This window comes from Schistocerca nitens, chromosome 2, assembly GCF_023898315.1.
Source record: "Schistocerca nitens isolate TAMUIC-IGC-003100 chromosome 2, iqSchNite1.1, whole genome shotgun sequence".
NCBI lineage: Eukaryota > Metazoa > Arthropoda > Insecta > Orthoptera > Acrididae > Schistocerca > Schistocerca nitens.
This window is the reverse complement of record NC_064615.1, coordinates 333139268-333148802: the sequence shown is the minus strand read 5'-3', so window position 1 is coordinate 333148802 and position 9535 is coordinate 333139268.

Below are 9535 nucleotides of genomic sequence, written 5' to 3'. Positions count from 1 at the left end.
TCTCTTGGCTTGGAATACCCTTTTTGCCAGTGCAAGTCTGCTTTTGATGTCCTCCTTGCTCCGTCCGTCACTATTTGTTTTACTGCCTAGGTGGTAGAATGCCTTAACTTCATCAATCCTGGCGTTAAGTTTCTCGCTATTCTCACTTCTGCTACTTCTCGTTACATTCGTATTCCTTCGATTTACTTTCATTCCATATTCTGTACTCATTAGACTGTTAATTCCATTCAGCATATACTCTAATTCTTCTTGACTTTCACTCAAGATAACAAAATCATCAGTGATTCGTATCATTGATATCCTTTCATCTTGGAACTGAAATCCACTTTTAAAACTCTCTTTTATTTCCATCATTGCATCTTCATTGAGCAGATTCAACACTTTTAATCCGATCACTTCATTCTTGGTCGTTCAGTCTTATTATTCCCTCTTGAATCTTGTGTATATTGTATATCATCCGTCTCTACCAATAGGTTACCCCTATTTTTCTCAGAATTTCGAACATCTTGCACAATTTTACATTGTCGAACGCTTTTTCCAGGTCGACAAATTCTGCGAACATGCCTTGATTTTCCTTTAGTCTTGCTTCCATTTTCAACCGTAACGGCAGGATTTCCTCTCTGGTACCTTTATCTTTCCTAAAGCCAGACGGATCCTCTTCTGACACATCCTCAATTTTCTTTTCCATTTTTCTGTATATTATACTCGTAAGTATCTTTGATGCATGAATTGCTAAGCTGATAGTGCGATAATTCTCGCAGTTTCCAAGTCTTGCAGTCTTCGGAATTATTTGGATGATATTTTTCCGAAAGTCAATTGGTATGTAGCCAGACTCACACATTCTGCTCACCAACGTGAATAATCGTTTTGCCCAATGATTTTAGAAATTCTGATGCCCTTCTGGCTTATTTGGTCTTAAGTCCTCCAAAGCTCTCTTAAATTCTGATTGTAATACTGGACCCCTATCTCTTCTGAATCGACTCGTGTTTTTTCTTCTATCACATCAGACATAGAGGCCTTCAATGTACTCTTTCTACCTATCCGCTCGCTCCTCTACAGTTAACAGTGGAATTACCGGTGCACTCTTAATGTTACCACTCTTGCTTTTAATTTCACCGAAGGCTGTTTTGACTTTTCTGTATGCTGAGTCAGACGTTCAGACAATCATCTCTTCACGTTTTCCATGTAGCCATTTCGTCTTAGCTTCCATCCACTTCCAGTTTATTTCATTCCTCAGTGACTTGTATTTCTGTATTCCAGAATTTCCCTGAACATTTTTGTACTTTCTTCTTTCGTCGATCAACTGAAGTACCCATGGTTTCTTCCCAGTTACCTTCTGCGTACCTACGTTTTTCTTTCCAACTTCTGTAATTGCCATTTTTAGATATGTCCATTCCTCTTCAAGGTACTGTCTACTGAGATATTTGTTATTGCTGTATCTATATGATTAGAGAATCTCAACTGTACGTCATCATTGCTTAGCACTTCCGTATCCCACTTCTTTGCGTATTGATTCTTCCTGACTAATCTCTTAAACCCTAGCCTACTCTTCATTCCTACTACATTGTGATCTGAGTCTATATCTGCTCCTGGGTCCGCCTTACAATCCAGTATCTGATTTCGGAATCTTTATCTGATCATGATGTAATCTATCTGTAACCTTCGTTCATCACCCGATCTTTTCCAAGTATACCATCTCCTGTTGTGATTCTTGAATATATTCGCTATTACTAGCTGAAATTTATCACAGAAGTCAATGAGTCTTTCTCCTCTTTCATTCCTTGTCCCAAGCCCATATTCTCATATAACCTTTTATTCTGCTCCTTCCGCTGCAACTGGGTTTGTTTGATTTGGGGAGGAGACCAAACTGCGAGGTTATTGGTCTCATCGGATTAGGGAAGGGTGGGGAAGGAAGTCGGCCGTGCCCTTTCAAAGGAACCATCCCGGCATTTGCCTGAAGTGATTTAGGGAAATCACGGAGAACCTAAATCAGGATGGCCGGACGCGGGATTGAACCATCGTCCTCCCGAATGCGTCCAGTGTGCTAACCACTGCGACACCTCGCTCAGTCCGCTGCAACTGCATTCCAATCCCCGATGAGTGTTAGATTTTCGCCTTCCTTTACGTACTACATTACCGTTTCAGTATCCTCATATACTTTCTCTCTCTCTTCATCTTCAGCTTGCGTCGTCGGCACGTATACCTGAACAATCGTTTTGGGTTTTGGTTTGCTGTCGATTCTGATAAGAACAACCATATCACTGAACTGTTCACAGTAACATACTCTCTGCCCTACCTTCCTATCCGTAAGGAATCCGACTCCCGTCTGCTGCTGTTGATACAGGGTGTTTCAAAAATGACCGGTATATTTGAAACGGCAATAAATACTAAACGAGCAGCGATAGAAATACACCGTTTGTTGCAATATGCTTGGGACAACAGTACATTTTCAGGCGGACAAACTTTCGAAATTACAGTAGTTACAATTTTCAACAACAGATGGCGCTGCAAGTGATGTGAAAGATATAGAAGACAACGCAGTCTGTGGGTGCGCCATTCTGTACGTCGTCTTTCTGCTGTAAGCGTGTGCTGTTCACAACGTGAAAGTGTGCTGTGGACAACATGGTTTATTCCTTAGAACAGAGGATTTTTCTGGTGTTGGAATTCCACCGCCTAGAACACAGTGTTGTTGCAACAAGACGAAGTTTTCAACGGAGGTTTAATGTAACCAAAGGACCGAAAAGCGATACAATAAAGGATCTGTTTGAAAAATTTCAACGGACTGGGAACGTGACGGATGAACGTGCTGTAAAAGGTAGGGCGACCGCGTACGGCAACCACAGAGGGCAACGCGCAGCTAGTGCAGCAGGTGATCCAACAGCGGCCTCGGGTTTCCGTTCGCCGTGTTGCAGCTGCGGTCCAAATGACGCCAACGTCCACGTAGCGTCTCATGCGCCAGAGTTTACATCTCTATCCATACAAAATTCAAACGCGGCAACCCCTCAGCGCCGCTACCATTGCTGCACGAGAGACATTCGCTAACGATATAGTGCACAGGATTGATGACGGCGATATGCATGTGGGCAGCATTTGGTTTACTGACGAAGCTTATTTTTAACTGGACGGCTTCGTCAATAAACAGAATTGGCGCATATGGGGAACCGAAAAGCCCCATGTTGCAGTCCCATCGTCCCTGCATCCTCAAAAAGTACTGGTCTGGGCCGCCATTTCTTCCAAAGGGATCATTGGCCCATTTTTCAGATCCGAAACGATTACTGCATCACGCTATCTGGACATTCTTCGTGAATTTGTGGCGGTACAAACTGCCTTAGACGACACTGCGAACACCTCGTGGTTTATGCAAGATGGTGCCCGGCCACATCGCACGGCCGACGTCTTTAATTTCCTGAATGAATATTTCGATGATCGTGTGATTGCTTTGGGCTATCCGAAACATACAGGAGGCGGCGTGGATTGGCCTCCCTATTCGCCAGACATGAACCCCTGTGACTTCTTTCTGTGGGGACACTTGAAAGACCAGGTGTACCGCCAGAATCCAGAAACAATTGAACAGCTGAAGCAGTACATCTCATCTGCATGTGAAGCCATTCCGCCAGACACGTTGTCAAAGGTTTCCGGTAATTTCATTCAGAGACTACGCCATATTATTGCTACGCATGGTGGATATGTGGAAAATATCGTACTATAGAGTTTCCCAGACCGCAGCGCCCTCTGTTGTTGACAATTGTAACTACTGTAATTTCGCAAGTTTGTCTGCCTGAAAATGTACTGTTGTCCCAAGCATATTGCAACAAACGGTGTATTTCTATCGCTGCTCGTTTAGTTTTTATTACCGTTTCAAATATACCGGTCATTTTTGAAACACCCTGTATTATCCTATACTCATATGACCAGGAATCCTTGACTTCTTTCCATTTCACTTCACTGACTCTTACTATATCTAGTACAGCCTTTGTACTTCTCTAACACGTTCAAGCTTCTGACATTCCACGCCCCGACTCGTAGAACGTTACCGTTTCGTTGGTTATTCAGTCTTTTTCTCATGGTCACTTCCCCCTTGACAGTCCCCTCCCGATGATCCGAATGGGGAACCATTCCGGAATATTTTTCCAAAGGAGAGATCATCATGAACCTTTTTCAGTTATAGCCACATGTCCTGTGGATATGTGTTGTGTATCTTTAATCCAGTGTTTTCCATTGGCTTCTGCACCCTCGTGCCGTTGATCATTGCTGATTCTTCCGCCTTCAGGGGTAGTTCCCGCCCCAAGGGTAAGAGAGTGCCCTGAACATCTGTCCGGACCTCCGCCCCCATTGGCAAGGTCGTTGGCAGAGTGAGGGTGACTTCTTATGCGGGAAGTCTTCGGCCGCAAATGCTGATTATTAATCAAAATTTAGGCGGTGGCGGCTTGCAAACCCGGGACCGACAACGTTTTGGTTACTAATCAAAGACGCTATCACTACATTTTCTTTGTTAAATTGATTCGTTTTTGTTCGTTTCATTTTGTCGCGGTGCACGTCAAAGGACACCCGTTCAGCTTCATCGCTTAGCCTTTCAGTCAGCTTTTTATTAAAGAGAGCAGCCAGTCGTCTGACCGAACACGCTGAGCTACCGAGCCGGCAACCTATCGGTAATGGTACGATAGTAGAGCGTCAAAACACCGAATATGCTTTTGATTAGACTGCATGCCCAAGACATAGAATAATTAAAAGTAGTTTCATATGAATTAGTGCTGCCTTAGATCGGCCTCCTTAAGGTTGTGTGATATTCGGAGTCAGCAGAAAAGGTTCTCTGCATAAAATATGTGAGTAGAACGAAAAAACTCTAATAACTGATACAAAGGGACACACTCTCTGCCATGCACTTCACAGGGGTTTCCAGGGTATATATTTAGATGTAAATGTATACAACGTTCTTGAAGAGCACTGATCAAAATTTCAGATCTTGTAACTTGAAACACAAACCGTTAAACCGCGTCCACTTCCTGTGAAAATATCAAGCCAACTGATCGCATTTGCTTCGTCGCATCACCCGTCGCACGATGTCCCGCACGTGTGCTCTCCATGTATTTACTGTATACAGGGCATTGTCATGAAGTTACCAATTTGAACTCGATGCCCACGAGAAAGATCGTGGCGCGTACGTCAGAGCACGTGACACTACAACTCTTAACGAGTGTCACCATCAGTCTCCGGCGGGAAGCGAGTAACTCTTTCAGACGACATTAATCATTTTTGTTCGCGTGTTTAAATGCATGCAGGTTCTCGATAACACACGACAAAATTAAGAACTTTTGTGGGCACCTATTTTCCGCGGGCCCTGCAAGGAGCAGAGCGTTAGCGAACTGTTGCGGACAAGTCGACAAGTGTGACGTCACAAGTTCGTTGCGGGGGCCCGTGTACTTCGTTGAACCGCTTGAAGTCGCCGTTCGACATGTCAGCAGCCCCACACACTCACTTCTGGTGGAAGTGATTTGATAAAAAAAGCCAGACCGCATCACCTACAGGTGCACTAGTTCTTTTTTATAGTCTTAAGTGTGAAGGAATCACATTTCGTTCGTAAGGGGACTCGTGGAAGTGATATTTTCTTTCATATACTTGAATTTTAGTTGCGCTGGTTATTTTTCATACACCTTTTTATTTCTGTAATTTGACTTATTTCCTATCAGTATCACTTGAAGAGCGCTCTGGTTGAACACTATGAGAAGGGAATACTAGGAACCAAACAAACAATAAATATGTTCTCTTCATTTTCGAGAAGAGCAGATAGATGGACGATCGGTTCCGTCATTCCGAATGAAGGAAAATGCTGAATTAAGAAAGCAGGCTTTTAATATCATAGTCTTCGCTTCTTAGTTATTCGAAACGTGCAACAAAAAGAGTTACATTAACGTATTACTGGATCAAATATATCTTTAATATCATAAAAACGTCTGAAAATGCGTTCCTGATACTGTGTTATTGACAAAAGCACCGAAAACCGTTTGCGTGGACACGACAGAAAGTAAGAACAAGAAGCAGTTGCAAACAGCAGTCTGATAACGTTTAGGGGCTACTAACATGCCGTCTTCATAGCACTGTACAGCGTAAGTCTGTAACGCCACCTTCCATTATTGTACCTCCATGATGCACTCACGTAAGACAATTCAATCGCTCGCTACTTTTTTTTTATATTATCGCTCTTTCGCTGCGACGCGTTCGCAGCAGTTCGCTCACGCAAGATGATGCCTTAGCGATGTGGTGAGCGTGAGATAAATAGTCGATGTATTGCTCTGCAGATTTACTTGAAAAGTTTATTAGAGCACCTGGAGTAATCCCCTGCACCGTTACACTGATATATTAGTCTAACTATGAATCACCAGCCTCGCTTTAACCCACGAGACAGGGTTGAGATGGTTATTATCCCCACACCACTAGTAAATTCAATGTAGTCACTTAATTATTTCCAAAAGTGTAGTGTCCTGCAGTAAGCAGGAAAAGGAACTTCCAGTCAATTTGAACACACTTTATTATAATTAAAGAAAATACGCCTTCCTGGCATACACTAAGTTAAATGCAAGAACAACAAGAAAACCCACAACTCATGTGGTATCAAACCAGATAAGCAAACAAGACATTGGAAGAAAATACTGACCAAACTCTACTCTACAAAATACAAAATGCTACTACAATACTATGGCGAGTGAATACAATGCTAGAGCCAGCATAACTACTGTTCCGATTGGTGGGACACTGTCACATGTTGTCTGGCGAAGTAGTTCCGTGTTTATTTGGGAAGTCTGTTATTGTTTCTGTCCACTGGCGATGTTTCTCTGATTGCTTCTGGAAGAGGGTCGTCAACCCATATTGCGTGTCAATTGTGCGGGCCCTCTAACAATAAGGGGCCGCTACGACATTTCTCCCCTGGGAAAAGAACTGCACAGCACTACAAACGTCCTTAGCAGCCGGTGCATCCTGGTCGACGTTCAAGGGTTCATGGCCAGCAGGAGCAGGCAGCGGCAAGCAGCACGGGCAGCTGATGGTGGAGAAAGCAGCTGAGGCACTGGCAGCTCCTCTGAGGCATCATGGTCTACGAGAAGGGTGTGGAGCTGGTTGAGGTGGCAGTAGGTGGCAGAACCGTTGGCCCACCGGAGAGACGCCATCGGGCGGCTGTAAAGCTCGGCGATGAACACAGGCGCCCAGGGCGCCCATGAATTAGAGAATGTCCACACCCAGACCTCCTGTCCGACACAAAAGGAGTATGCTGGCATCTGGGTGGGAGGGTGAGAAGCCTTGGGAATCAGGACACATAAAGGAGAGCTGTACAGTCAACCATGAAGTACCACCACTGAACTTTAACCAGCATGGGGGTGGTGTGGTATGTAGGCAAAAAAAAAAAAAAAAAAAAAAGCCAGCCTCCTCCAGCAGATGGCGGCTCAGCATCTTATCAATCTGGGTCTTGAACATCCATACAAAATTATCTGTCCGGCCATTGGATGCAGGGTTAAATGGGGTGGTATGGACGAGGGAAATTCCATTGGCATTATAGAATTGCTTAAACTCGGTCGAAGTAAACTGTGGATCGTTATCTGTATCAATCGTTTTGGGGAGTCCCTCGGCAGCAAAGAGGCGCCAAAGAATTTTGATAGTCTCAGCAGAAGTGGGGTTCATCATGTGGGAGACATAAGGGTATCCCAACCTGGAGTCGATCAGTATGATCCACTAAGAACCATGAAATGACACTGCGAAATCCAAATGGAGACATTCCCATGGAGCAGGTGCATCCGGTCATGATAAATACTGACACAGGGGTGCTGCCTGATGTTTGGCATGTGGTTCAGGCTGACATGAGGGAGGCAATGTATTTATCCAAACCGCGACACTAAAGGTGTCGGCAGGCCAGCTGTTTGGTGAGGATGATGGCCCAATGGCCAGTGTGAAGGAGGTTGAGGACACAGTGGCACAACACATGTGGTATGACCATCTGGGTAATGTCAGAATCACTATCCAGAAGGATGACACCACTGTGAAAAAAGAGACTGTGCCAATGATCCCAAAAATGCTGGACCTCTGCATCACGGACGCTTCGATGGCTGGTCGGCCAACCCACAGCGATTTGCAGCAGAGAGCTTGTAGTGTCGGATCCTGAGTGGTGGCCCGCCGGACTGCAGCGGAATCCAGAGGAAAAGCGTCCAGAGCAGCATCCACGTCTGGTTCCACATGGAAACAAACCGAGGGGGAGGCATAAAACTCACGGTCCGCCCTCGCAGGCAGCTGGGACAGAAACTCGGCGTTGGGTGCCGTTCAGTGGTGCGATAGACAATATCAAAGCCGAACGTCGCCAGGAAGAGCCCCCAGCGCTGGAGGCGGCGCGAATTCCGGATGGACACAGCAGCACCAGGGTAAAACCAAAGGTTTATGTGGTCGGGCTGCAGAGTGAAATGACGACCATACACGAAATCGTAGAATTTCGTCAGGGCGAAAACTAGCGCCAAAGCTTCCTTTTCAATTAGACTATATTTGGTTTGAGCGTCGGTCAATTTTTTGATTGCAAAAACCACCGGCCTCTCAACGCCGACGACCGCTTGCAAGGGGACCGCACCCAGGCCAGACTCCGAGGCAACGGCGGTGACGATGAGGGGCAGGGAAGGATCGTAAGCACCCAGACTAGGAGGGCGGGAGAGAGATGACTTGAGACGTGTGAAAGCCTGCCCACACACCGTGTCCCAAACCCAACGCGCACTCTTGCGCAGTAACCCAGTCAGGGCCGCCAAAATCTCGGCGACGTAGGATATAAAACGCCGATAATAGTTGATTTGACCGAGAACGGATTGCAGTTGCTTAACGTTGGTGGTAGGAGGCAGGTTTTGAATCACCTTGACATACTCCTTAGAGGCGTGTAAGCCGCGGGAATCAATAGTGAACCAGAGATAACTGACTTATCGCCCAAAAAAGTCACACTTTTCTTTCCGGCAAAGCAGGTTAGCCTCGGAAAAAAATCCTGAAACAGCCGATCCAGCTTGTCCGCGAGGTCCACCGTGAACGAGCCGTCCACGAAGACATCGTCCAGATAATTGGTTTCACTGGCCAAATAATCTTGGAAAGTGGTGAGGGCGCTGGCAGTGCCAAAAAGGAGGCGGCTGTACCGGAAAAGATCACACGGGGGATTGATGGCTGGGATCTGCTGCGATTCCTTGTCCAACGGCAGTTGCAAATAAGCAGCGCGCAAATCAATTTTGGCGGAAACGGTCGAGTGCGCAAGATTGTGAGTATGTCATCCACCGATGGGACAGGATATGCATCGATGACGGACTGAGAATTGATCGTGCCCTTAAAATCGCCACAGATGCGTAATGCACCGTTCGGCTTCTCGACTGTCACAACAGGCGTCGCCCAGCGACTGTGTGCGACGGGAGAGTGAATACCTTCGTCTTGTAAGCGGCGAAGTTACACCTGAAGCCCGTCTCGGAGTGCAAAGGGGCCGGGTGGACCTTAAAGAAATAAGGAACAGCTGAGAGAAGAAGCTGAACATGTGCGG